We start from the raw sequence: 27,683 nt of genomic DNA, 5'->3' as shown, positions 1-27,683 counted from the left end.
GCTTTTTTAAATTCATACTGCGTTTCAATTTACTCGTGTCTGCATAAGACAGCAGAATTTTATTTTGTCGACGATTATCGATTTTCATATCTCGGCGTGTCCCAAGTGTAAAGCAATAAATCGTTCCCTTGATGCGAGGGCAGAAATTGATAATCCGATAAAAAATTTTCCTGCCACGCTTGACTAAATTCACCTGTCGCCGACGAGAGTCCCGCATTTGTCGATGTTAAGAGAGATTCTCTGCAAGGAAATAGCACACGTCCCCCTTTGAAGTTAACAATACAATAAGACTGAAAATGTATTCGATTCTGAATTTAAATCGTAATATTTACTATATAAACACTATTTATATATGTATATATTTTAATATTTAAATTGACGGAGATTTTTCCTTTTCCCATTTTACGAACGCATAACGCGCGTACCTTCTTTAATCTTTATTGTCATACGAGCGACATAAATTTAAAACGAAATTATTGCGCTAGTTAAACTGTCTATATGACAAATATACGGGAACTAATTGACCAAAGGGTGCGCTGAAATTATTTTCGTTTTCACACCAATGTGATTTATTGAACAAACGTTAATTAGAGCGTAGCAGATAGACGGGTATCGTTACCTATCGAACGTATGCGGTCGTGACACGTATATTCGTTGCGTCGTGTATTTGAACGCAAATTTTCCTAATTTTGAGGGAAATCAGCGCATTGGAGCATTGAGAAAAAAATAATATATCACGCGCAGACGTGACGACAAGTGCTTTGCGGGACACCGTCATTTGTTGGTTAGTAAACTGCAGTTGAAGTTTTGCGGAAATTTGCGTCACCTGCTATAAACTCGCGCTTTTAGGCTACCGATAATGCGACATTTCATCCTCCATTATTTCACGATTATTGTAATCGATAATCATTAATTGATTAGATCGTATTAATTAATCCATCGTCAAGTCTATATGGATAATAATTTTATGAATAATAATTAAATAGCGAATCTTTTTAATATAATTATCATTCGAGATTCTCTAAAACGTATAAAAATAGCTAATGAGAAAAAAGTCATTTTATATAAAAACTTGATTTATCTAACAGGCTTAGAAGAAGAGAAAGATGAGTTCGTTTCCGATCCGTACTTATTCTAATCTTGTTTTATCATCGATTGTCGATTCTGTTCCGACAGGATTCCATCGACAATCAGATGAAAAAGTACTGACGGGAAAATCTGGCGTGCCGCAAGCACACATAGACATAACAGGAGCAGACATCGCCTAGCGACGGAGCAAATAATCTTCTAATGGATCCTCTAATGGGATGAGCAAGGACGCGATTGTCGTTCTTCCAGCGTGGTCTCGCGAACGAAGGGCGCGGAATTCGCTCGAGAAGGATATCGGAACTGTCACATGGTAGCTCGAATCGAACACACGGACGCCAAAGCATTATCGGTCGTATCAAACGCTATCGGGGCGAAACAATTCGAGGATATCCGCGGTGCTCGTTGATGGCCCATGTCTCTGATCCTCGTCCCCGTGGGAACGGGCTATCGAAAGCGATCGATACATAGTGCGGAGACGTAGGACTTAACGATGAGATAACGGCTTCCTGCCGGAAATGGTATTTAGAAGCAAATAACATTGTAACGCGCCAATACAATCTCGCGTACCAGCAGTTCCGAATCTCGTTAAATTATTCCGCGACTTTAACGCCTAGATTGTAGAAGGGGAAGATGCTCGATATCTCTTCTCTTCTCTCATGTAACAGGAGAAGATGCCGATATCTCCTCTCTTCTCTTATGTATGATATTGTTTTTTTTTTTTTTTTTTTTTTTTTCGATATCTCCGTATTATTCAGGAAATCGATCTGTGATATTTTTATATCGAGTGAAGTGAACGAATGAATTAATAGTTATTTGCGCAAAATTAAATTAATTGTACATCATTCATACGACGCATTTATGCGAATCGTACGCTCTAAGTACATAATTTATCATTGTACCTAATTGCACGCTATTGACTATAAATGTCTTAATATATTCTGTAAATTATGTCTTATTGCTATGTCTTATCTAGATTTGTATGTATTATTTGTAGGAAAATGTTTTTAAGTTTTTTAAGATTATTTTTAAATTGTAAATTATTTTTACATACATACACACACATGACTCTTATCATTATAATTAAATTACGTCAAAACAAAAGTTTAAAATTTGACAAAACAGATAAAAGTTTTAAATACTGCACAATTAATTTTTATTTGTAAATTGCACATACATTATGTATCTATCTCTTATATTATAAAATAGAATAAATTAAAATTTAATTTTTTTATATGCCAGATAATACTTTTCATAGGCGAATTTGTAGATTTAAATTAACTTTACATGCCTCTTATTATTTTCCATTTCACAAACTACGCATCCCAGGAAAGTTACATTAAAATAGATGAAAGTTTTGAACTGTTGAATTGTTATACTTATGAATGGCCTTATATTACTCATCTATCTCTCTTCTATTATGAAATATAATTTTAAGTTCTCACTTCTCTGATTTCGCTAAGCATAAATAATACTTCTCACAAGCGAGTTTGCCAATTTCCATAATAACTTGTTATCCGAAAGTTAATGACGAGATAACTTTTGCGCTCTAATTCTAATTGGATTGTTACTTCTTACTGAGTAATTAGAAAATTAGAAGAGGCCACGTCAATTAGGTAAACAAACATAACGTTTCCCTACGAGGTGGATTCGATAATATTCGTCGCGACGAAAACTCTCAAGAAAAACACTCGAAAGATACATCCTGTAAATAGTAATGCGATTTCGGATTCTTCGGGCTGTCGCAGCTGATCCTTACGTTTCCCAACTTTCTAGCGGCAAGTTCGCCGCTATTTTCTAGTATATATCTCGTGATATTTCAGTTCAGAAAAGCGGAAAGGGAAAGAAATAGGCCGACGCACGAAGTGGAAAAGTGTGATACGATTTTCCAACAGCTTACGAATAAGTCGTGGAAAGCCAGTTGGGTAATGGCAAAGGCCGGTATGAATCAGTCGTAAAAGCTCCAAGAGAGAAAGAGAGAGAGAGAGAGAGAGAGAGAGAAAGAACAATAATATATTTCTTATATCGAGAGCGATCGATCGTTTCGGGCGAGTAAAATGTCAATACTCTTGTCGCGTTTCGGTTTAAGTTCTACCGCTTATGCTCTCGCCAGGAGAGAATGGGCCGAATAAAATATAAACGTAAAATAGAACACGAGAAACTACGCCGTATGTAGGAGGTACCTTCTATGTGTTACTATGCGGAAATACCGGAGAAATAGCGAAAACCATGTTCCCGAGTCGCTTTATCGCTGGAAGTGACGTACTTCGTGGGTTTCCGCTCGACCCGACCTCTCATCTCTACCATAATACGTGATAATAAGAGTAGCTCGGGCGCGCTCGCGAACCTGCCTTGAATCCCCGCTGGGTTCTTCGTTTATTATTACTTGCAAGATAGCGTAGTGATAATCGTTCAGCGCGCACGAAATTAAAAATAGAAAAAATTAATTAAATTAAATACATCCTCGCACGCAGCGTACAATTGTCAGCTAAAAATTAACGATTGCTTTATTGCAACATTATCGATCGCGAATATTTTTCTCCACTTGTCGAAATATATGTGATTATGCAAATTAAAAATTATTTAATATTCTATTGTATCCTACTTTGTATACATACTCCGATCTATAATTTAAATGAAAGAAAGAACATTTGCGCGCCAAGTTGTGATTTTTAACGCGACGAGTTTCTGCCCCATTCTCTCTGCAGCATTTCAGTGCGGATTTCTGAGGAAAGAGAAAAAGAGAGAGAGACAGAGAAGCAAAGGACAACAGTTTCCCAAGCACGGCGAACTGCGCCCGGCGGTCCGATAGGCGAGAGAAGGAATAACTTCTAGATACGGGAAGAACGCAGATGCGGGAGAAGGGATAGGGGGCGATACAGATAAGGAATTTTCCCGTACGCGCGCGGATTCCCGTGGCGGCGGGTTATCCTTTCCCGAGGAATCTCCGAGAGCTTCGGCTCTCGAGCGCGGACGAATTGCCTCTCGAGATTCACGGGGACGATCCTGGCCGGAGGGCACGTTATATCCGTACATTTAGAGAAGCCTTATGTGTGCGTCCTGAAGGACGAATTACCCCGTCGCCGCCGATGCCGGCAAGTTCGGGGATTATTACAGAGTATATGATCAAATTACGTTTCTGACTGAGCGATCCTTTTTTTTCGCATTTCGCTGACTGATGTCGCAAAACGCGCGGGGAAACAAATTCGCAGACGGGACAATTGGCCTCGGACTATTTTTTTCAGCGCGTTTTGCGACATTTAATACTACAAGACAAGGATGTAACATATAAAAATTACCTTTTTGAGAAAAAAAGGTACATGAAAAAAGCATCAAGTGTATACAGTCATTGAAAGAAGTGATACATAAAGCGAGTTATGAGAATAGCGTTGTTTATTGTTGAAATCTTATCTTAATTTAATTTCGATAAATATTATAATAAATAAATATATAAATATTTATATAGAATATATTTTATGGTTGTAAATTCAAACTTTTATATATATATATATATTGATAATTTTCAACAAACAATTAATTCTTTTTTAGTTTTTTTTAAATTTTCATAATATATATATATATAATTTTTATAACTCTAATGTTTCGAAATTATAGAAAACGAAATGTTTTAACACTCACCGATACGATGCGCAACAGCGGAGTTGAAGTACAATGTTTGGGATCTGTAAAATATATATTAATATATTAAATATATATTAAATATATAAATTATATATGAAGCAGTTCAAAATAATTATTATTTTATAAATTGTAGTGTACAATTTTGTATGTGTTTTATTTATCCTTGAAAGTAATTAAATAACAAAAATTACATAACTTCTTCGAAAAGATTTCTTCTATATATTATATAGGTAATCTTTTATAAAATATGTAATAAGTAAAAATGCAATTTTTTGTATAAATAATTTAAATAATTATAAATCGTAAAATGCGCAATGTTAATCCTTATTCCGTATTGTTATTTTTGGCACTTTCTAACTGTGCAGGTGGTCAGCGTACTTTCGATAAGTTTATTAATATGTAAAAGTGTTTTAAAAAATCTGAAAAAATATATATATATCTTCTTTGAACATTCTAAATAAAGACTAAAATAATAAATTTGAAAAATAATTTACTTAAATATATTATTTAATGATTATTTGTTTTCGAGAAATTGACGTTGTTAGAAAAATCACAAACAAAAATGACCCATCAGTACGGAGTAAGCGTTAAATATATTATTTTATGATTATTTCTTTTTGAGAAATTGACGTTGTTAGAAAAATCACAGACAAAAATAATCCATTAGTATGGAATAAGAGTTAAAATATTTATATGTGAATAATAAAACATTCTCAATATTTTCAGCCTTTTAAAATATAAAATCTAGATGATGCATATTATTACGGAATGATGTAAAATTAATACCGTGAAGATATATAATGGGATCTGTATAATATATATAAATTATATATAAAGCAGTTCAAAATAATTATTATCTTATAAATTATAGTGCACAATTTGTATGTATTTTTATTTATCTTTGAAACTAATTGAATAATAAAAATTATATAACTTCTGAAAAAAATTCTTTCTATATACATATAACTTTTTGTAAAATATATGATAAGTAAAAATACAATTGTTTGTATAAATAATTTTAATGATTATAAATCGTAAACGCGCAATATTAAAATATTTACATGTGAATTATAATAAAACATTTGATATTTTCAGCATTTTAAAATAAATCTAGACGACGCATTATATTACGAATTGATATAAAATGAATTAATACCGCGAAAATATATAAAGAAAGAATCAATTTTATATAACAAAAATAAATGTAATATATAAAGAAAGCTGCTTACTTGATGGTTGCTCCGCCGATGCCAGCCTGGGTCTTCTCTTCTCTTGTTTATCCTTTGTCGCTTTTTCATGGCATTCATAAATAGCACTTCACTCAATTGCAAAAACACGATGAACTACGATGGCGTGTGTACTAATCAACAAGATACAATAATCGCGCGACACTTTGCGGCATTCCCGATGTTAATCTCATGCGACGTGCACTTTATCATATTGCGACGGGAAAATAATCTCTCAAACTATAATCTGCTCGACGGACAAAAAATACAGAGCCGAATTTGCTGCATTATTCACCGCAACAACACTATATCTGCTAATGAATAGAATATGCTCGCATTTTAGAGAGCGATTATATTATTTCGCGTTACATATAATGTATAGATGAATAAATGTACTATACGTATATAACAAGTTAAAATTAAAAATATTCGTAACAGTATTTGAGAATATAATTACGTTTACCTATTTACATGACAGATTTTGATCAATGAATCACATAAGATACACATTTTAAAAGTTTAAGTGCAAACATTAAATTTTTATTACAAGATTGGTAAATATACGACTAACTTTATTAATTAAACACGAAGCTATTCGATCCATACTATGTTCGAGACATTTTTGCTGACGAAAATAACATCGACTAATTCACCCGTTATTCGATCCATATTGTGTCATTTTGTTACTGATCGAAAAATTCGAAAATATCGACTGCTTGATTTGCGCAATACTATAAATACTACATGATTCGAGTTAACTTACTAAGATGCGATAAAGCAGCAGCATACAACCAATATTCATTAATATACATTCGATATATATCATACTATATCGTAATTAAATAGCCATTACCACGATACTTTTATACGTCGCTAGTCGCGAGAGTTGATCGATGATTGCGATCTGATAATTGTTAATTGTAATAACCACGGAGAATGATCCGTATCTCGATGAATAATACGACGACAGAGACTCGTATCACTACCTACTCGCTCGACCTTCACCGCAAGAATGATAACAAGTTGACACACAGCGCTTTGCTTCTTGCGACGTACGTATAGACGTACGTCGTGTTGTGTACACGCGGTCACCTTGTCATTCGCGCGGCGACACTCGAGCTGTAGTAGACGGCGCGGCAGCGGTGTAAACCGTTCCGTGTAATATTATCGTATTACTCTTCGAAACACGATCATTCTGCATAATAAGTACGATTAACGATTATTAGATCGCGTAACGCGATTAATCTTCACGATATATTTATAAAAGTATTACGGCGACGACTATCTGATTCAAGTGACGAAAAATTACGATATATCGAGTGTCTATTGATAAATATATATATGTATCCTTCGCGAAAATCATGTATATTAAAAATGTATTCTTTAATATCGATTATATATTTTTTATTGCCTTGTAATTAATCATTAACTCGATTCATTATTGTAGTATGTCGCGCATGATCAAGGTAAAGCAATCGATGTCATTTTTATATTCTACAGTCGTTAACAAAAAATTTCACATACAGTACGCTCGAAATTCCGTGTCGAATATAATGGCTTCGTATTTAATTAGTAAATGCAGCCGTATTTAACTGCACAACAAAAATTGCTTTTATATCAGTGAACTGTCGAAATGCGTATTTTTTTTATTCATTAATCACAATCTGTCATATAAACAAGCAAACTAACTATATTATCAAATAATATTTATTTGTAATTTTAATTTGTATATTTAGTTTTTTACGTTATAACATGAAATGAAATTATATAATGAAATTATTTTAAGATGTGAACGTATTCTATTCATTAGCAACAGAGATAGTATTATTGCGAATGGCGCCATGTGGCGAATTTGGTATCATGTTTTCGAATATTCGAGCAGATCGTAGTTTCCGGATTGTTTTGCAATATAATAAAGTGCGCGTCGTGTACGATTCGGATGTATCGTGTAAGATATTGCGTGATCGTTGTATTTTGTTGATCAGTACGCGCGCGCGATCGTAATTTACTGTTTTCACGAATGAAAGTGCCATTTGTAAGTGCTACATATGAAGAAGTAGCAAAAAAGAGAGATGAAGGAGGTCCAGGGTGACATCGGGCGAGAGCGTAGCAACCATAAGGTAATCAACTTATGTATTGCATTTAATCTTTGTTAATTATATAAAATTAATTTCTTATTTATTTCGGCGATATTAATTTATTTTATATTATTCTGTGATATAATGCGTCTTCTAAATTTTATTCTAAAAATGCTAAAAATATTGAGACCGTTTAATTATAATGCATATATAAATATTTTAATACGTGTGTGCGTTTACGTGATTTATAATTACATAGATTATTTATACAGAAAAGTTGCATTTTTATTTATTATATTTTATAAAAGGCTATACGTATACATATGTATATATATAAAATTTTTTGGAAAATTATATAATTTTTGTTTTTTAATTACTTTTCAAGGATCAAAATAAAATATACAATTGTGTACTATTATTTGCAAAATAGTAATTAATTCGAACTGCTTTATATAATTTGTATATATATTTGTGTATTTTACAGATCTCAAATAGTGTATACTACAACTCCGCTTTTACATATCGTACCGGTGAGTGTTAAAGCATTTTATTCTATAATTTCAAGACAATGGATATTTATATAACATGTATAAGATAAACGGGATTTTAAGAAATAATAAAAAAATTAAAATCTTTAGTATGATTATTGTTAGTATACGAAAAAGAATTTTAATTTGCGACAATAAAGTCACAAATATTTTGTATTATCAGTATTGTATTGTTATTATATTCTATGAAGTTTTTATTAAATTCAAGTTAAAAATATTATATATATTTACTTATGACATTGTCTCGGAATAGATGAATTAAGACAGACGATTGCAAGTTTAAAAAATAAACAACACTTTTACTATAATTTTTTTTTATAATTACATGCATTTAACACTTTTGTACCTTTTCTTGAAAAGGTAATTTTTAGAATACGAGTACATTGCCTTGCAACATTAAATATTATTTTCAAGTGCATCTCTTGTTGTAAAGTGCGCTGGAAAAAAGTCACGCGATTTTTTTCCCGTCGCGTAACTGGGCGTTATCGGGTATCGCAAAGTAAAAAAAAAAAAACAAATCACGTAACCGGGCGTTATCGGATATCGTAAAGTAAAAAAATAAATTTCCAAGTGAGGAATGTAATAATTTTACTATATTGCTTCGATGATAATCCGGAAGTAGAAATTGAAATGTGAAAAGAAATTGGAATTAGGAATTACTCTTTTATTGCGATATTTATATATTTAAATAGGCTTTGTGAAATTATCTTATCTACATCAATTTCAATATAATATTTAATGAATTAAAAGATTATATCAATTGATGTTCAATAAAAATATTTTTAATTAAAATTATATCAATTGTCATGAATATTAAAATTGAGAAAACATCTTGTATATTAAATGTTTTTTATGTCTTTTTCTTCTTCTGTACAAATGCTTCTGTATTTCCCTAAAGAATGTTTGTCTTTAAGAGATGTTTATCTTGAGAACAGATAAAGTTGTACTCTATTCTCTATTCTAGTTTTCCTTAGCGGAGAAAAGTAATGCATAGAAAACATTCAAAGACGCATCGCGTTACAGCTTCTCACAGTTTTAGATTTGGGTAGTACTATTCGCGCGACGAACTTAAATCTTAACGTATGGGAGGTGGAGAATAGGGATAAAAGTAGTCGAGAAAGTAAACGCATAGTCGAGGAGGGATTAGCTAGTTTCGATTTATGTGGTTGACAGGGGATGTAAATTGAAATTTTCTTATTCGTTGTCTTAATCCTTCGATGCATTATCAGATTTGTGACCGATAAAACTTTTAAGAATCTTGGTGTGACAGTGCTTTGTTAATACATTTTGTTTAAATGCTAAACTTCTTCGTTAAAGATTTAATTAAATAATGAAACTATAAAATTTGGATAAATTATCATCTAAAAAAAAAAATATGAGTTTCTTTAGAAAATATGTTTCATAAAACTTTTTCCTAGTTTGCTAATATTATTTCGATAAAATATTCTAAAATTCTAAATATTGATTGACACGTGCAGCATCCTGAAAAATCAAAAACTCGAATTATGAATTGTGTAATGAAAGAAGAAAATTGTATTATGATTTAATATCGTGTGATTTCCTCTTAACAAAATTATTATAATATTATTATCATTTAAAGTGAAAATTAATTTAGAAATTAAGATTTACAGACTTTATCGATATTTTTATTTATATTTTGTAATATAACAATCTTTTAAATTAATGTTTAAATTATAAAAATAACTTATATAATGTACAATTTTAGTTACGCAGTGACTTTTATTTAGATAAAGATCGTAACGTTAAATTGTACGGTTTAAGGATTAATGAAACCACGAAATGCATGAATTTTGCAGAGAGGAAAAAATGTCATCGTTTTCATTGGCATTTCTTTCAAGGTATTGTATTAATTAAACATTGAAATTGATATTGAAACACGAGGAAAAGCAATACCGAGGACACATCGTGGGTAATGGAATTAATACAGACCAATATAAATGGTCGTGGAATCGGATCGATCGGAATAAACAATCATAATAAATCAAAAGTAGACTATATGATGAGAACGTTGAATCACAAAAAAGTAATAGCCGAAGTGAATGAATAAAATAGTACCTTTGCGTATAATAAAAAGCTTTGCGATATTATTAATATTAAATTGAACAGCATCGAGATTTTTTACAATCTACAAAAATTAAACGAATATTATAATAAATTTGATGTCACCTATGATAAAGAAACGGAGCACTTTAATTAAAACAACTTTATATTGTAATATTAATTGAATCCACTTTTTTTTATTGTAAAATTGATGTTTTTTAAATTAATATAGTTATTTTCTAGCATATTTTTATTAAAAAAGTGACTCTTCTTCTTTTGAAAAATTATCCCTTTATTTATGAAGAGTTTTAAAATATTCTCTTATGAGATTAGTAAAATATTACTTATTTTTTTCTTTATTTAATATTTGATGAATCAACTCAAACATGATATAAAAAAATATGTGAAAGCATGTTAAATAAATACAATATTTTTACATATTGTTCGACGGGATGTATCATTATAAAAGCAGAAAATTTAAAGCTGCACATGGGCTATTATAGTAGAATGATTTGCCATTTGTATATTTTGTTTTTTCTAACAAAAGTCTTTTCGTCGTGCAACACGACACACATTTTTGCATGTAAGTAATTATTTTGAAATAATATTTCACAAAACGTATATAAGTAATTTTAAAAACTCAATGCTGGCTGTGAATTTTCCAAAATTCAGTACACTTTCGTTTTATATGAGAACAGACTGCATTGCCACGCGATAAAATAAAATAAAATGATGATGAGTGTAGGAAATGGAACGAGTATCCGAGATGTCTAGATCTAGGATCGAGTTACGATAAAACGAGAGACCCACGCGGAACTATAAGCACCATGAAACGCGGCGAGGTTATGGGGGACCGAAATGGAACGTGATGTTGTGCAAAGAAGAAAATACGTGTATAGTACGCTATACAACAAACATGTGAAATGCAATTGGACTAAATGAGAAGTTACCGCAACAATAAGAAAAAAATACTAGACATTGAATAATATCATATCTTTGACAATCCATTTCATAATGGCATATAAACGACCTGTTTCTAGAAACATTTCTCTTTTATTGTCAATATCAAATAATAACGATACTATATATTTCTATAAAATTATATAGTATGAATAATGGAAAAAATTCGTGAATAATGAATTTGTCTGACATTACGGATTGCTCCATTGCATGTCGATATGGGCGCTAAAAATCTAATCGATATAATCACCTGGAGATTACTTGACGGGCACCTATGGCAATAAACGATAATGTTCTGTCAGACGGGGAAGGACGACAGCTTCGATCTATTCCAGTTTGCACAATGCTTTTTTTCCGTTTCCAATATCTACTTGCGTACCTCCCCGAAGTGCCACAAAGAGTACTAGGAACACTTTTCGTCTCAAATCCTCTCGAGTTATCCCATAGATCGATTAGATTAGATATACATATATATATTCCGTCAGACAGACGCTCGTCATATAATCTCACGTAGTGACTATATATTTTATTATTGGGACATGTCATTTTCCCATCTCACACATGTACTGTTTCATTCCTGAAAAAAATTATTTCTCAAAGAATAATGACATTTCAGCATCTTGCGTAAGTTTAACTCGCAACAGGAATTTCAAAATTTTAATTACGATTGTACAATCTGCTGAATATTGAATGATAAAACCAATTTGTGTTAATGAAGGGCGTTCCGTTTGTAATTATGGTAAAATCGTTACAATTTCAGAACAATATCATACGTAAATCGATGATGCATGAAATGCATATCGCAACCGCAATTTATAATATAATCATCGCGAAATACATTACGCGCCTGCATTCATAATTTCGTTCTTAAATCTCGTTTTATATCCGCCTAAGATTGTCATTTTTCAAACGTTCGTATCTCTCACAATACATTGTAAATTATATAAATACTTTGCAGACAATTCTCTCGAATAATGCATAATAATTCGAAGCAAACCGTATTTCTTTCGTACGTAGTTATTGCATTCATCCCGGTGCAAGATATCGAGAAACGATTTGTATTTAAGCATTTCAGCAATAATATTTCTATAGGAGCTATATTTTGCCTTCTTGTTGTAGAATAAATTTAAAAATAATAAGTAACTTTTTAAGTATTATTTTGCAGAAATAATATATATTTATCAATATTTCTAGAAAAATAAAAAGCTTTTTTAAGATTATTCATAATATTTCATTATTTTATAGATTTAGAATATTTTATTATTTTATCTATATTCACTTATTGATAAAATCGATACACAATTTTTACACATAGATTAATAAGTGTAAGAAAGTGTGTACTTTACCCATCTTCTTTAATTTATTTAAATTTTATGTATATATTTCGATCACATTTTTGACAGAAACATTGCATAAATCTTTGGCCCTTCTCTATCTCTCTTTCTGTTTTTTTCTCATTTTCCCATGCTGTCCCTTGTGGGCTTTGACTGCGCTCTTCCGCAACGGAGTTCTGCACGCCACGGGATTAGTTCCAAGGCGATTCAAACGATCGCAATTCCTTTGTATAGTCGCGTAGATCCTTTTTCCCTAGCAGTGCATCAAAGCTCGCATGTTTAATGCATTCCGGTTGGACGGGATTATCAAAACAAGGATGGTATATGAAACTATCGGGACCGATATCGTGTACTCTGAACACAGTAACCTATAACTTTGCATTGAGAATCTTAGTCGATCCTTTCTAAGGAAGATCTAATATGGATTTTATCTTTCAATAAATCGAAATATAATGTTTGTCGGTCGATGGAGTTTAATCTCGTAATGACTGAGCTTAACCAGATTAATAATATGTGCATATTTTATTATTGTATTATATGAATAATTTTTCATTTTTTATTTTCTTTTTTATGTGATAATATCTATATTTTGCCTGATAATATAGTTTATCTATAAAGATTGGTCAAACATTATTATTAAGCTTCATTAATAGTATTTTTGCCCCCCGCAAACGATATAAAGTCGTTAAATATTATCATAACTAACGGGAAATTTTCCTACATCGTACCTTCTACCTTTAAGTAGAAGGACCCATATTTGATCAGCCGGTTTGCGTACAGACAGACGCTTATCGTTCTTGGATCATGATGTTTAATTTTGGGATGGCCGAAATCTTTCAAGAATAAAAATAGAATATATTGACATTAGTATGCAATTTTTAAAATTTTAAAAATTGTTAAAAAGATTCAAATATAATAAAAAATATAATCTTTATCGAACCAATCAATTATTATTGTTAAAACTATATTTTTTTATACATAAATTATATAATATATCATTTTATAACAAGATTATACAAATAAAATACTATAATTTGTTCTTGTCTATACTACGCTTAAATATTAACATTCAACCAACAATTTTATTATTAATTTTTACAATAAAATCAATGAATATTCATAATCAATAATGATGCAAGAGCGCTTACGATCTTTGCTAAAGTTACGATATCCGTAGGCGTTATTATTATGCAATCGCAAATTCCAATGATGCTGTAGTTGCGATACGATGGTTGCTCGGAGCCATCCGCGAATTTCGCATCTTAATGCGCGAGTCTCCGACAAACGTCCCGTCGACACACGACCGCAGGGCAAGCAGATTTAGGAATTCCGTCACGTAGCGCCACGTACGAAATGGTCATGTTAGTATCGAATCACATTTCACATCGGACTGCATCCGATGCACCTGTCCGGGTTGCACTTTGCAGTCGCACCGATAAAGCCGATCGGATTTGTCCTCGTTACTTTCGTTTCCAATCGAACGCGAAACCGTCGCGTTGTCCGGCATGCATCTCGCTTACCCTCGATCGCACCTGCATCTGTACTGTTTATACGGAACAGACGGATAGATGGACAGAGAAAGAAAGAAGCAGATGGGGAAAAATACTTGCTCTGCTCGAGGAAGCAAACAAGTGTCGCGCGCTAAAGTGTCCGCGTGTTTCCGAGGGTTTCATCGGAGGATAGTGAAGGAAGGAAAGAGGGAGGGTGGTGAAGTAAGGGGACTTCGGCTTTTATCCTGCCGCACTTCGTAACGGCACTACGTGAGCAACACCTGAAAACCTCGACAAGGCGACACGAAGCTCCGCACCTCTCGTCGCGTATCCCAAGCTACATCCGAAGACAAACGTACGGTAAGAGGCCACGAGGATTTATGGCGCGTTTCCCAGTTCATACTTTCTCGTTCAATTTTCGCGTGACTCGCGTGTTAACGTGTAACGAGGAAAAAGAAAGAGGGAACGCAAAAACGTGCTGCTTTTTCGCATGTAAATTTTCTCTCGCATCTCTTTTTCAGACGCAAGAAAAATGCATGCGTTACGCAAATCTTTTTTATGACTTGTATAAAACGTGTCGCATTTCACGTATTTAGCGAAAGTAAATTTGAGAAAATTTTTCTTTGAAGATTCACCAAAGGATTCTCTTTGCGATAAGATATTAAACTATCCGTGTAGAACAGAAATGGAGAAGCGGGTAACTATTATTGACGTTCAAGTCAGATGATAAAGCGTGAACATCTCTGTGAAACGTGCCTCGAGGTTTATCAATATGATACATCTAGTCGCCAATATTTGCCCACAGACACGTTACAATGGTATTGTCAGAAACTAATTATGCTATCTACTATTGTGTATTAATTCGGAATATGTGTGTGCGTGTGCGCGCGCACGCGCGTGTACAAAATCTCCATATTATTTGTTATTCATATTCATTCGCGAAAGCTTTGGATTCAGATTTCTGTGTGCGCACAGTGGCAAATAATAGCCGAAAGATTTGCGTCCGCCATTTACTGTCTCTCGTGTGCTTTGTATTATCTTGAATAAGACTTTGGATTAAACTGCAGATTAATTGTCGTCGCTGTTTGTTCCAAAAAATTTTCTTGTTGACCCGCAATTTTAATTACATCACGAAAAATAAATTAAGGAAAATATAAACGTAGCGCGGATGTTTTACATCGTGACGGTCATAATAGGATTGTTGGAAGGAAAGAGCTCGTGAGATCAACAAGAAAGAATCGCGAGGGTAAAATAAAAATAATATTATGGCTTAAAATATATCTTTCATTATACAATGCGATGTAGTTACTACGAATAACAAACTTTATTCTTCTACAAAACAATTATTTCTGACTCGACTTGGAATATAATAATAATTTTTAGCAAAATTAGATTGTTATTTGTTTTTTGAAACGATCAATTTCTTCTAAACTATTAGATTTTCAATAGATTATTTTTTAAATGTGTTTAAAGATTTTTTAATCGACATTTTTTAAATTTACATAATTATTTATAATGATATGTAATATTGATTAAAACAACATTGAAAATTTGTAAAAATTATTTTTCAAATATGAGATATTAAAAAAAAATAACATATTGTATTTTATAGAAAAAAAGATCTTATATTATCGAAATTACTAGAAATATTTCTCTTTCAATAAGATATATGTCCTTCATTGTTTTTCAGAAATGCACGACTATAAAATGACAGTCATTATATCAGTATTGATAATCAATTTTTAAGATCCATTTTCAAATTATGAAAGTTGCGTTTCAATTTTTATTGGAATCATATCTTTTAGATTGGTAACTATTATTTTAATACTTTAAATAAAGAATCTTTCTTTCTTTCTTTTCGATTGCTATAACGTAGTATAAATAATATCATTCATTAATTACATTGAATTATAAAGAATTCCCGGTTCTCAAAAGCCTTCTGTAAACGGCAAATCTCGTTCTTACTCATCTCCGTCCATCAGACTTTAGAAACGTCAAGTAATACGTTTTCCTTTAAGCGAAGCTCTAGTAACCACTAAATCGCAACTCGACTTTTTATAACTATCCCCAGGGGCATCGACGGTGATGCAACGTCCTTCTTGTTATCTGAGAATTTCAGATTACCTGACTTGCCGGGACAAGTAAGTTCCCGTGAGTCGGTGAGGTCGGACGACGTTGTGCGATCCGAAAATCATACGCTCGATCCGTCGACGCGGCATCTCGAGGATCTCAGAATATCGAATTATGCATAACTATGCGCTCTCTCATGCCGCAAACACATTCACCAGGCACGAAGACGGTGTCTGTGTATGTCTGGAAAATGTAGGTCACCACGTATCGTTTCTAATCCGGTACCGTTAGGAGGATACGAGCTCCGATGGGAAACCCGTTTCTAAATATGCGCCCTATGTTTTACGTTATCGTTCCTTGATCTCGAATTTATAAATTATACTAATAAATCTTAACTCGGATATTCATATGAAAATAAATTGCGTAATGTAATTTTAATTTAATACACATTTCTATGCAGATCATTTTTTTATAGTTAAACGAAATATCTCAGGTTAGGTATAATCTTGATTATTAATCGTTGAAATAATATGTTTTAACAAAATCATTAGTTTAAATCTAGCAATAAGATTATATTAGAGAAAAATTGAATAATTATTACTACATTATTTCCAATCAAAGATAGGCATGAAATAATATTTTAAATAAAAAATAAAAATATTTCGGTTTTTACATAAATATTTTCTTGTACATCCTCACAGAAAATATTGATAAAAAAATGTTTAAATAATATTTTATTAAAAACAAAACTATTTAAATAATTATTCTCAATAGCATTTACAATATGCTCATCATTGTTTAAAATAACAAAAATATAAAAAAATATTATATAAAAATTGGTAAATATACACTGCAAAATGTAAGTCAATATTTATGAATTAAACATCGAAATTCTAGAATGCAATTTATAAAAGCTTGGCAATATTGAATACTTGATATGTGTTGCCATCATTACTCTTTCAGCATAAAAATTCGCGTTTTGTCTATCTAGAAATTATTACTCATCCCGAGTTTTCGTCGCTTATGTCGGAGCGCCCAAACGATCTCTCGGCTATCACTTCAAATCGTAATTTGATACTAACGAGCAGTGCTGTCTTGTCTGTCGCGGACAGGAAATAGAATGCGAATGGCGAAACGCGACGACATGTTCATGCGAGGAAAAAAATGGAAAAAAAGAGAAGGATGAGATTTCCGGTACCGAATTGCAGGCGCACAGATTTTTCGGAGAATGGATCCAGGGGAGAGTGCACGAACCGGGACAGCTTTTTCCGGACGAAATTAGTTTATCGGTCCGCGCGTAACAGTGGAAAGCAGGAGAAGGGGATGAACGTGGAGATTGATGGCGAGGCATGTGAAGGCAAGAGAAAAGTCGGACGGAGACAGTGCGGCGCCGATAAGCGCGAAAAAAAATGGGTCAGCCGCTATTTTGCATTTGCATTCGCGGGGTCGGTTTGCATCGATTCGCGGCAGCCTGAAGGCCCCCTTCGTTCCGTTCGTCCCTTGCCACTTTCATCATTCTCGTCGAGAAACGGTCCGATGGACGAGCGCGGTTTGTCATTTCGTACAATAGTTCGATGCAAAATGGCATTGAGAATTGTCTCTTTGAAAGCGTCACCGTACATTCGTCCGCGGCTGTTTGGTGGCTTTGTAAACATGGGAAAATACAAATATATACCTGGACGATTTGTCGTCGATTACATCCCTTGCGACATGTGTTACGAATATTGTAGTTGCTTCTTTTCAACAAAAGTTTCAATATTATTTAATATAATAAGGCTATTAGATATATATATTTTTTAGTGATTATATTACTTTTCAATATTTTCTGCATCATTTATCTTTGCAATTCCTTCTATGAGACTCAAATTAAATTTTATTAAAATAAAGTCCTGAAAATAAGAAAATAAACTGAAAGCTGTAGTTTTTTAAATCTATTTTTTTGCACATCTAAAATTTAATTTGCAAATAAGTTTGTTTTTCTTCAATCGCTTATAATTTAGAAATCATCTTAAAATATTTTTGCTAATAAAGAATTGACTTCATAGATCATTGATCAAAGATCTATCGATAAAAGAACATCCGGTGATTTGTCTTGAATTTTTCTACAATCATTAATCAATACAGTCATTTATTTGAAGTAGAAAAGGTTGAAAAAGTCATGGAATAACATCTTTTTCTAGATTTTTTGCTAGAACGATTGTAATACAGATTATTGATTGTACGCGAAAAATGAGAATTTTGACATGCGAACAAGCCATTCGCGATTAATCGCGTGTCGAGGATCCAGAATACAAAAATGTGCTCGTGTTTGTGCATATCTATCGCATCCAGAGCGCGGAGCACGTGTTGCTAGAGAGCTAAAATATTCTTTGATCCGTCGTGTAGCCCGGGCAGTAGCGTTTGATTCAAGGATGTGATCATACGTGATCGGAGATGATCTTTACGCACGAACGAGTGTGTAACGAAAACGATAAGCCTTTCGTATGTCGCATTGCGGTATACTTCCGGCTAGCGAAAAATTCGCCTCAAGGTGCTACTTGACGAGATCAACAAGATGCTACTGAGTGTTCATATAATATAAAACGTGTGTATCCTTTCCTGGATATATTATATTCCCTTGAGTTTTTTTACCCTTGGAAAATGTGATGAAACGTCTACCTATAAGTATACCGTACTTATACTTTTATACTTTAAGTTTTGAATATGTGACACGCCAAAACTATTAAACTAATTTGTCCAATGAAATCTTTTTCTTTTATAGAAAATAATAATTATTAATTTATTTACATAAAAAGAAAAGTTTTAGAACATAAGATTGGCATAAATTTAGTATATTTATTAGAATTTTGAACTAACAAATATTGAGATAAAGAATAACTATGGTGATATCTTTAAAAAGGAAGACAAATTTGTCGATCAAGATAAAATCAATGATGGAATGAAATGAAACTGATAGTAGCAGTGAATAAAAGCGATCACAGTTGATTTGTATATACTACGAGATATAATTTCTGAATTCTAGAAAGCATCTTACTATTTATAATATTTCATAGCGTATATATACTTGCAACGAAAAATGTGTTCATGCGTAACGGAAGTAATCGGCCACGTACGAATAAGTCTGTAACGAGGTCAGCAAATTCTTGATATTGAGGATATATGGAGCAATTCAGCCCAGCAGGAAATTTCAATTTCTACTTACATTGCGTTATCGAGTGTTTCGCACATAGCTTTATCTTTGATATAATCGAGCGATGGGGGTTTCGTTAGTCACGGAGAAGCAATAAGTGAATAGTAAGCGGAAACACGATATGCCATTACGGAGCATCATCTCCTCGAAAATCAATTCGCTTTTGAAGATTATAAAGAATCTATCCTCCTATTTCAATCTGTTTGCCATTTGTTAATGTAATCTCGCGATGAAAAACGTTTTACGTTCTTATCACGGATTTCAACATCGCTTATCCGTGTAAAAAAAACTGTTGTTTCCAGTTGTACAGAAAACACGAATTTTCTTGAAAATACCAGCGAATTCTAAAGCAAAATCGAGAAAAAAATAACGACACGCGAATTACTAAAACTACCGTTTAATAGATTTACAGTGAAAGAAATTTTAACGCTACACTTGACAAACGTTACGCATTTTATCAAACAATAACATTTGTTTCAGCGGATGCTTTCAGAGAGTTACACCCTGAACTCTCATTAAACCTGAAACGAATAAACCCGCACGGGCACACACATTACCGGAAAGTAGTCGCAATTTTTCGCGAGCGTGGAATTACTTGGAACAAAATCGTGCATTTCTACCTGGGAATCCTCGGGAAAATCTGGGACGCGGGGGAAACGAATTGCTCGAACGAACGGGAGCGAGTAACGTTTGAACGGAGAACGTGCTCATGTGTGACGGAAATGATCGTCACGCACGACCGAGTGTCTAACGAGCAACGATGAGCCTGCATTGCAACCTTCACACCCTTGCAAACGGGTTACAATTCCAGACAGGTGGGATAAACATCGATTCTCTCGCTCTTGCTCTCTTTATCTCTCTCAGAAACGTACGCAGTAATTTCTCATTTGAATTACTCAATCTTGTAAATGATTCCTATTAATTTGTTGATAAGCTTCCTTTTTTTCGCGACGGATAAATTGTTCCGCACAAATGGAAGTTAATAATGACGTCGCGATGAATTTGTCGAATGAGATGACAGAGAGAAAAAGAGAGATAATTTATTAACATCTTTTTAACATTTATTCTCAAACGTGCAATACATAATACATAAAAAAGTGGCAAGAAGAAAAATTATATAAATAAATAAAAACATGTTGAAGAATTGTTAATAAAATCAAGTATGCATATTAAAGATACATAAAATAAAAATTATAAAGTAATATTTCCATTATTAAAGTAATAAAATAATTAATTACATTATGTCATTAATTAATTGTTAACAATGCATACAGACAGACAATGAAGAACTTTAGAAACCATGATTTTGCAAAAAGAAATGAAAGAGAGTACACACACTTTTAAAATATTTATAGTAGAATTTTTTTAATAAGAGGAAAAAATTCTATTCCACAAGTCATTCTGAAAGAGAGTAAAAGACGAAAGAGACGGAAACAAGTCAAAGAGAGAAAACTGAGGAACGTCAAACGAGAAATTATTTGCGCGTTAGAAACGTTGTTGGCAACTATAACATAATTGCTGTTCGTCTTCTCAGTTTAACAAGCTCTTGTTTTAGTGTGAATGTTAACGTAATTGTTAGTCGTGTCTCTATGAATGCTTACGCAGAGAGAATTCAGTAAACGAATATAATTTTGCCAAGATATTGCCACGTGTAAGTTTAGTTGAATTGTTTTTTTTCAATTACGTATCCTTTGAGCAATTCATCATCACGATTTTTCTCTTTAAATTTTCAAATTATAAACGACAAGCAATGAAAAGCTTTTCATAAACTAACAATAAGCTTTTAATATATACATAATTAAATTGTAATACTTTCACCAAAGTTCAATTTAATACTACTTCAAATTTTTTATTCCATATTTAATAAAATCAAGATGCAGAAAGGGAGATTAAAAAAATGTAAAAGTTAAAAGAGTAATTACGCATTCGCATGGAAGACCCTTTCAGTTCATCGAACCAATAAAATTAGTTTATCAGAAGAAGCAATGCCACGCATTCAAATGGAATATACGCGAAACTATACCACAACAAAACCATTCGGCGCGTGCGTAATCGACTTCAAACATAGCAAAAACATCTAACACGAAGAGTAGATAACCCTAAAATCAATTGCAACATGATATTGTACAACGATTATAACAATACTCAAAAGTGATCAAGTGTCGAGAGAAGATAAAATATTAATTTATCGCGCGATAACATCAAACAAATTCGTTGTAAAAAATATCAGTGTCCCGATATGTTTCTCTCACAAACAGGTCCAAAATTCTGCAGTAATTGTTCTAATCCGACTCCCACAAACATTACATGATATTTTGTATTTTCATTTCAGTTAAACGTTGCGCCTAAAACACTTTGTTATGGCGTAGAGAAAAATCGAGGGTTCGGGGTTTCATCAACTCTCGCATTGCCGAATCAATCATCCGAATTGAAACCATATATTACTCTTACCGGTTATGTCATAGTTCACGTGTTGAGCGTGTCCGTCATATTTATTTAGAAAACAGGTCAACCTACCTAACAACCAAACGCATGTGTTTTTTTTCTCTCTCTCTTTTGTTTTTTGAAGTTTACGTTTCGGGAGAGAGGAAGGGGAAGGAAAAGCCAATATGTTGTCGACTGCTGTTCATTGTCCGTTTCGTAATAGGCGCAAATTTTCGCATCCGCATAAACATCGACAGCTTCCGAACAGATTTGCGGAATTCCCGGAGTGCTCCGATACCACAATTCGTAGAATTCAATTAACAGAGAAACCGTCCACTAATTGCGTGGTCTCCTGCCGGAAGCGGAGCATTAAAAAGAATATGAATATTAGATCCATGATGAAAGAAAAAAAAAAGAGCGAAAAATGAGGAATCTCTTTTTTTCTTTCCCTTTTCCGGGAGAAAGGAAAGCTTTCTTCCAAAGGATGAAATATGCTTCACTCGTCCCTGCGAATTAAAAGGCACAGCGAATGTTATTTTCAAGAAAATAGGGACAACTATCCTGGTGCACTAGATCCTCTTATCTTTACGTGATGACGGAATATGAAAATCCCCCTGTCACCGACCTTTTAGAGCGTGCTGAGATGGTACGTAGCTTTAGTACGCGCTGCATAAATGAGATAATTATCTCATATTTATTTATGAAAAACTCTGCAGAGGTAACGCGCGGAATGGTACCCGTGCCGAATCTTACGCTTGACCCACTTCTGGTTTTCTTTCGCGACACATTGTTCGCATCGATCAGTGTTTAGCAGTATTTTCATTCGGGAATGTCTTTTATGCTTTGAGAACCTTTACTCTCAAGAAAAGAGAAAAGACGATCCGCGCGCATTCAGTCTATTTACGTTTCTGAGAGCAGCTTCTCAGCTTAAAAAAACCAGAGAAATTTGCCAATTTCTATCCGATATAATAATTACGCTTAGAACTCGAGACGAAGTTGAGACAAGCTATTCAAACGATGCCTGTGAATGTTTTAATAAATGAAGTGAGCGGCTCGCCAATTATCCCTAACTTTAGACACGCGAAGTAAAGCTCCACTAGCCAACCATCAAGTTGCAACGAGGTACTATTACGCTAACTTATCCACGGGCAGAAACGATTTAGGAGACAAGCACTCATCTTTTTATGTTTAAAGTTCACTATATGTTTTTTAAATTAAAATTCTTGTTAGCTTAAAGATATTTTGACATGTATATATATATATATATATATTTTATTTAATTTCAAGAGTTACATTTTTTAAGAATATATTTTAAAATGTTATATTACTTCAACATTGTATAAACAGAATATTTTAATTTTATTTTTTAATGTTTAGCTAAACTCTGTTAATAAGAAAAGAGAGAGAGAGAGAGAGGGAGAGAGATAGTAGTTTATTTTTATATATATCAAGTAAATTTGCTTTTAAAGTATTTTATATAATCTCTGTTTTCCTTTGTATATATACAAAGTAAAGATTAAAGTATCTCTATATTTCAGTTTGTAAAAAATAAAAAAACTTACCCTAGTTAATCTGCAAAATTACTTTTATATTAGCATATCGAAAGGCTTCTGAAATATTTCACACATTTCTTCAATATAATTAAAGCAATTAGAACTGAGGTAGATCTTCTAATTCTTGATGAAATCTTACAATTAGTAAGCCAATAAATTTTATACGCGGTTAGGACTTTCCAATATATCGTTTATCTATAATAACTCCGATAACGTAAGTAAGAAGAAAGTTGCTTCAGGGATGTCCAACGAAACAATAAGAAACAAAGGGATGAGATCGAACGTCTAAGTCGCGAGATTTCCAACGTGTTTCGACCGAAGGGCACCGAGAGACCATTCACGCAATCATCCATCGAGAATGAATGACGTCACCACGCATCCCCTTATTTATTTATTTGCGGAAAGGGTAGGGAGGAAGCGGGCAGAGCAGCGGCGGCGGCGACGGTGCCGGCGGCGGCGGCGCCGCGGGAACAGACAGCAGCCCCCACTTGGCGTCGGCGTCGGCGTCGGCGACGCGACTGGGGGGTTGGCACCCCGGCATCCTCGTCCTCGTTCGGAACGCGCTCCGGTTAGTTTGCTCGCTGTCCACGCGACGGCACCACCGGCAGCTCTTCAACCCCTTGGCCCGGTGTGTCCGCGCTTTCCTTGCGCCGCACGCAACTCCTATCCGACCCGCCGCCGCCGTCCCCATCCCCCTCTGTGCGTTCGCCACCCTCGACACGGCGACGACGAGGATCCACGAATCGGCCCAACACAACCGCGGCGGCGGGCGCGCTCAAATGCCGGTCGTCCTCGTTTATGAGACGCGTCTCCTCGACGCAGCCGACTGACGGCTGCTGCGGGCGGCCGGAAGTACAAGTGTCACGGAAGAGCCGCGTGATATTCGCGCGGGTACGCGGCAAGAGACGCAGGAAAAAAAGAGAGCGATTCGTGCGATCGCGCGGACCACGAGGATCCACGGCGAGTGGAGTCGCGTGTCGTGGTGTCGCGACGACGTCGCGTTGAAGAACCGGATCGTTCTTCCGGTATTCGTCGCGTGATCCTTCCGCCGATAGGAAGTGCGCGCGAACCGTTCTCCACAATGTGTTCTTGTTTACGTTCGGTATGGTGCTTCGTCAGTGAGAGTTGTAGATATTAGGAAATGCCGGAGGGAGATACACGCGAAGTGTCCGAGCTTGGTGTAAGTAATCGGATCAACGTGATAGAAGACAAGTATTCTGCGACAGGTATCTTCCGCAAAAAAAGGGACGTTAAAACCGGGAATTCTGCCAAGACGAAGGGCGCGAGCAATTCCTCTCGCCTTCGCGTCTTTCTCTTTCTTTTTCATTTCTCTCTCTCTCTCTCTCTCTCTCTCTTTCTCTCTTTATTATTAACAAATTACTATTTAAATCCAGTCGCAATGAATGAAATTAAAAACTTGTGTCATAAGTTATTGCGCATATTAACGATTTGCTTTCTCGGTTTGACAACATTATTTTCATGATAGCCGAGGGACAGAGATCGTTGGAAAGAATAAAAAAATTTATAAAATTAATTTATAAAAAAAAAGAAAATTAATTAAACGTCGACAACGATGCGCACTGATTCGTTATTGCAGAGAGGCAGTTTCTTCCTTTCCCGTGACTCTTTCATCAGCGGTTAGCTTCTGTCGCAGTCATCCGGATTAAAACTTCATCGAGATAAGACAAATTGCTTGATAAATTAGTTCGTTAACGCGGTAGGGAAAAAAATGAATGTTAGAGAAGAAGGAAAAGGAAAGACGAGCCCGCGGCATTTGCGTATAATTTTCGCTGCGAAATCGCGGCACGTCGATCTGATAAATGTAGATAAATGTTAACTTTTATTATATCGCCAGTTCTCGCAGACAAAATGTTACATAATATCGAAAATTACAATGTTTTACAAATATCTCGTCTCTGAGGTGCATGATATAAATTTCTGTCCCCTTGTATGTATATATGTAAGAGCTCGCTATAAAAGCCGAACTATCGATATTAAAACTTGAGGCAATTTAATTACTTCATTATATAATGAACTGGTTTAATTTTCCCCTCCCCTAGACTATGAGAGAAAAATTGTAAATTCCAAGCAGTAAGCTTTCGCGAAAGAATTTCCCTTCGCTAGTGTCAATTTAACGTAATGGCCGGCGATATTACGAGATAGTTGTACGTGAACGAGTCTGTCTGTAAGTAAGAACGTAACGACGCTTTCAAGAAGTCGCGTACAAGAGTTGTGTCTTGTCTGAAAGTGAAATCTGAAAGGGACATCCTTAATAGCAAGAGTTCTTAATGCACGTGGCTAAACTTTTCCTTCTCTCTCTATCTATATCTCTGTCTTTCTCTCTCTCTCTCTCTCCCCCCCCCCCTTCCATCCAGTCCTTCTTTTCCTCTCGTGAATATTGGCACGCGAGAGCTGAAACTCATCTACCGAGATTAAAACTTCATCGAGATAAAATAAACGACTTCATCGCCGGTCGAAATCGTAGAAGATATAGTCGGAGCGAAGTTAATGAGGCCGTTTGAGGACCGCCTTTGATTGCCGCAAGCGTCAATGAAAGTGCTTTAACTCGAGCGAATTGTCGTGACGGCGACCGCGTACTTATTAAATTGGCCAAATTACGCTGTGATTGTTGAGCAGTCTTTTTTTTTTCGATGAACATGAACTGATCGGAATGTCGTGTCCGGGATGACTATTATGGGATGAAATTCCGATGACAATCGGACACAATTGCGTTGGTCATCGCCGCGATTGCGGCGTCGGCGTAAAATTAATGGGGCTAATTCGTTTGTGCAAACGACGCTAAAATGGCAAATATTAAAATAAAATAGTTTCTCGTTACATTCGAGAAAAATATTTAACACAATAAAATTGTAATAGTGATGAAAAAAATAATGGTGATCATTAATATTCTTTATTGAAATTCTTGCCCCGTCTCATCTTACCATTGTAATTAATTCATAAGATCTTTAATTTAATAAACCAACAATTTGATGAAAAAATTTGATTTATAATTTCATTAATTTTCATTAATTTTTATCAATCGTATTAATTATATCAAATGCAACAATATATTATCACTATATTGATTCTAATTACTGATTAATCATGGTAAATGGTACAGAAATATATACTGCTACACAGCAAACATTAAATGATTTATTAAGCATTAGGCTGTGTAACGATAATGTCAATGATATAGAAGTCGGCCGTCAAAATAATGAGCAGTACTAATTTAATAAAATTTTATATGACTTTAATAAAATCAGAATAGAAATCACAATGTTATATGACAGTTAATATTACATCACCAATTTTGAAGGGAGACGTATTTTCGTATAATATGATCTGAAATAATTTAATCAATCATAAAATATAACTTTATATATATATATATATCTTTCATTTGCTATATAAATACTTTAAGAAAAGGATATCTCTGTGAAAAATACATTTATTAAATATACAAAAAACAGACTGATTATAAAATTAATTAGAAACGTATATATGTTTATTAGATAAGTAAAATATAAATCGTTTTTATGTAGAACTTTGCTCAAATTATATATATTTTTTCGTTAGATTGAAATTGGAACAGTTTTCTGTCTGATTGTGGGAAAAATGCTGCTTGTACAAAGTTATACAGTTCAAAGGACGCAATGCAACACGGAGAAAAATAATTTCTTCGCCAATTTTTCTCTACGTTTTCTCCTCACAATTTTGTTTTTTTAATAAGCTTATTACATAACCATTATGTAAGTATAGTAAAATTAAATAGGATAAATTTAATGAAGTGGACATTACTCGAGTTAAATGGAATAATATAGTGAATCGTTGAAATGACCTCGCAATTCATCACGAGATAAATATGTCAAATAACTGGAATGAATAAAAATACATAATTCTATATATAATCGACTGATAGAGACTAAAGCTTAAACATCTAAAAGAAAAATGTCATTCTATCGGTATATCTTTCTTTTTTTTACTAGATGGTTTACTAGATGATTTTTTGCGACAATTT

General features: G+C 33.8%; 2 protein-coding genes across 6 annotated transcripts in view; one reads left to right on the top strand and one right to left on the bottom strand.

The window, feature by feature from the left end:
* The window catches only part of Myc (bHLH transcription factor Myc), a 201,175-nt gene extending 194,202 nt beyond the window's left edge, over positions 1-6,973 (bottom strand). The window contains exons 1-2 of the mRNA XM_072892646.1: positions 5,958-6,973; positions 4,726-4,769 (exon numbers count right to left, since the gene is read on the bottom strand). The gene's annotated coding sequence lies outside the window, so the exon portion shown is untranslated. The remainder of the gene's footprint in view (positions 1-4,725; positions 4,770-5,957) is intronic.
* Positions 1-27,683, top strand: part of Mp (collagen XV/XVIII-type protein multiplexin) — a 231,610-nt gene that overhangs the window by 92,429 nt on the left and 111,498 nt on the right. The window lies entirely within an intron of this gene.

Source organism: Anoplolepis gracilipes, chromosome 5 (genome assembly GCF_047496725.1).
Source record: "Anoplolepis gracilipes chromosome 5, ASM4749672v1, whole genome shotgun sequence".
Classification (NCBI taxonomy): Eukaryota; Metazoa; Arthropoda; class Insecta; order Hymenoptera; family Formicidae; genus Anoplolepis; species Anoplolepis gracilipes.
This window is presented reverse-complemented; position numbering and strand designations above follow the sequence as displayed.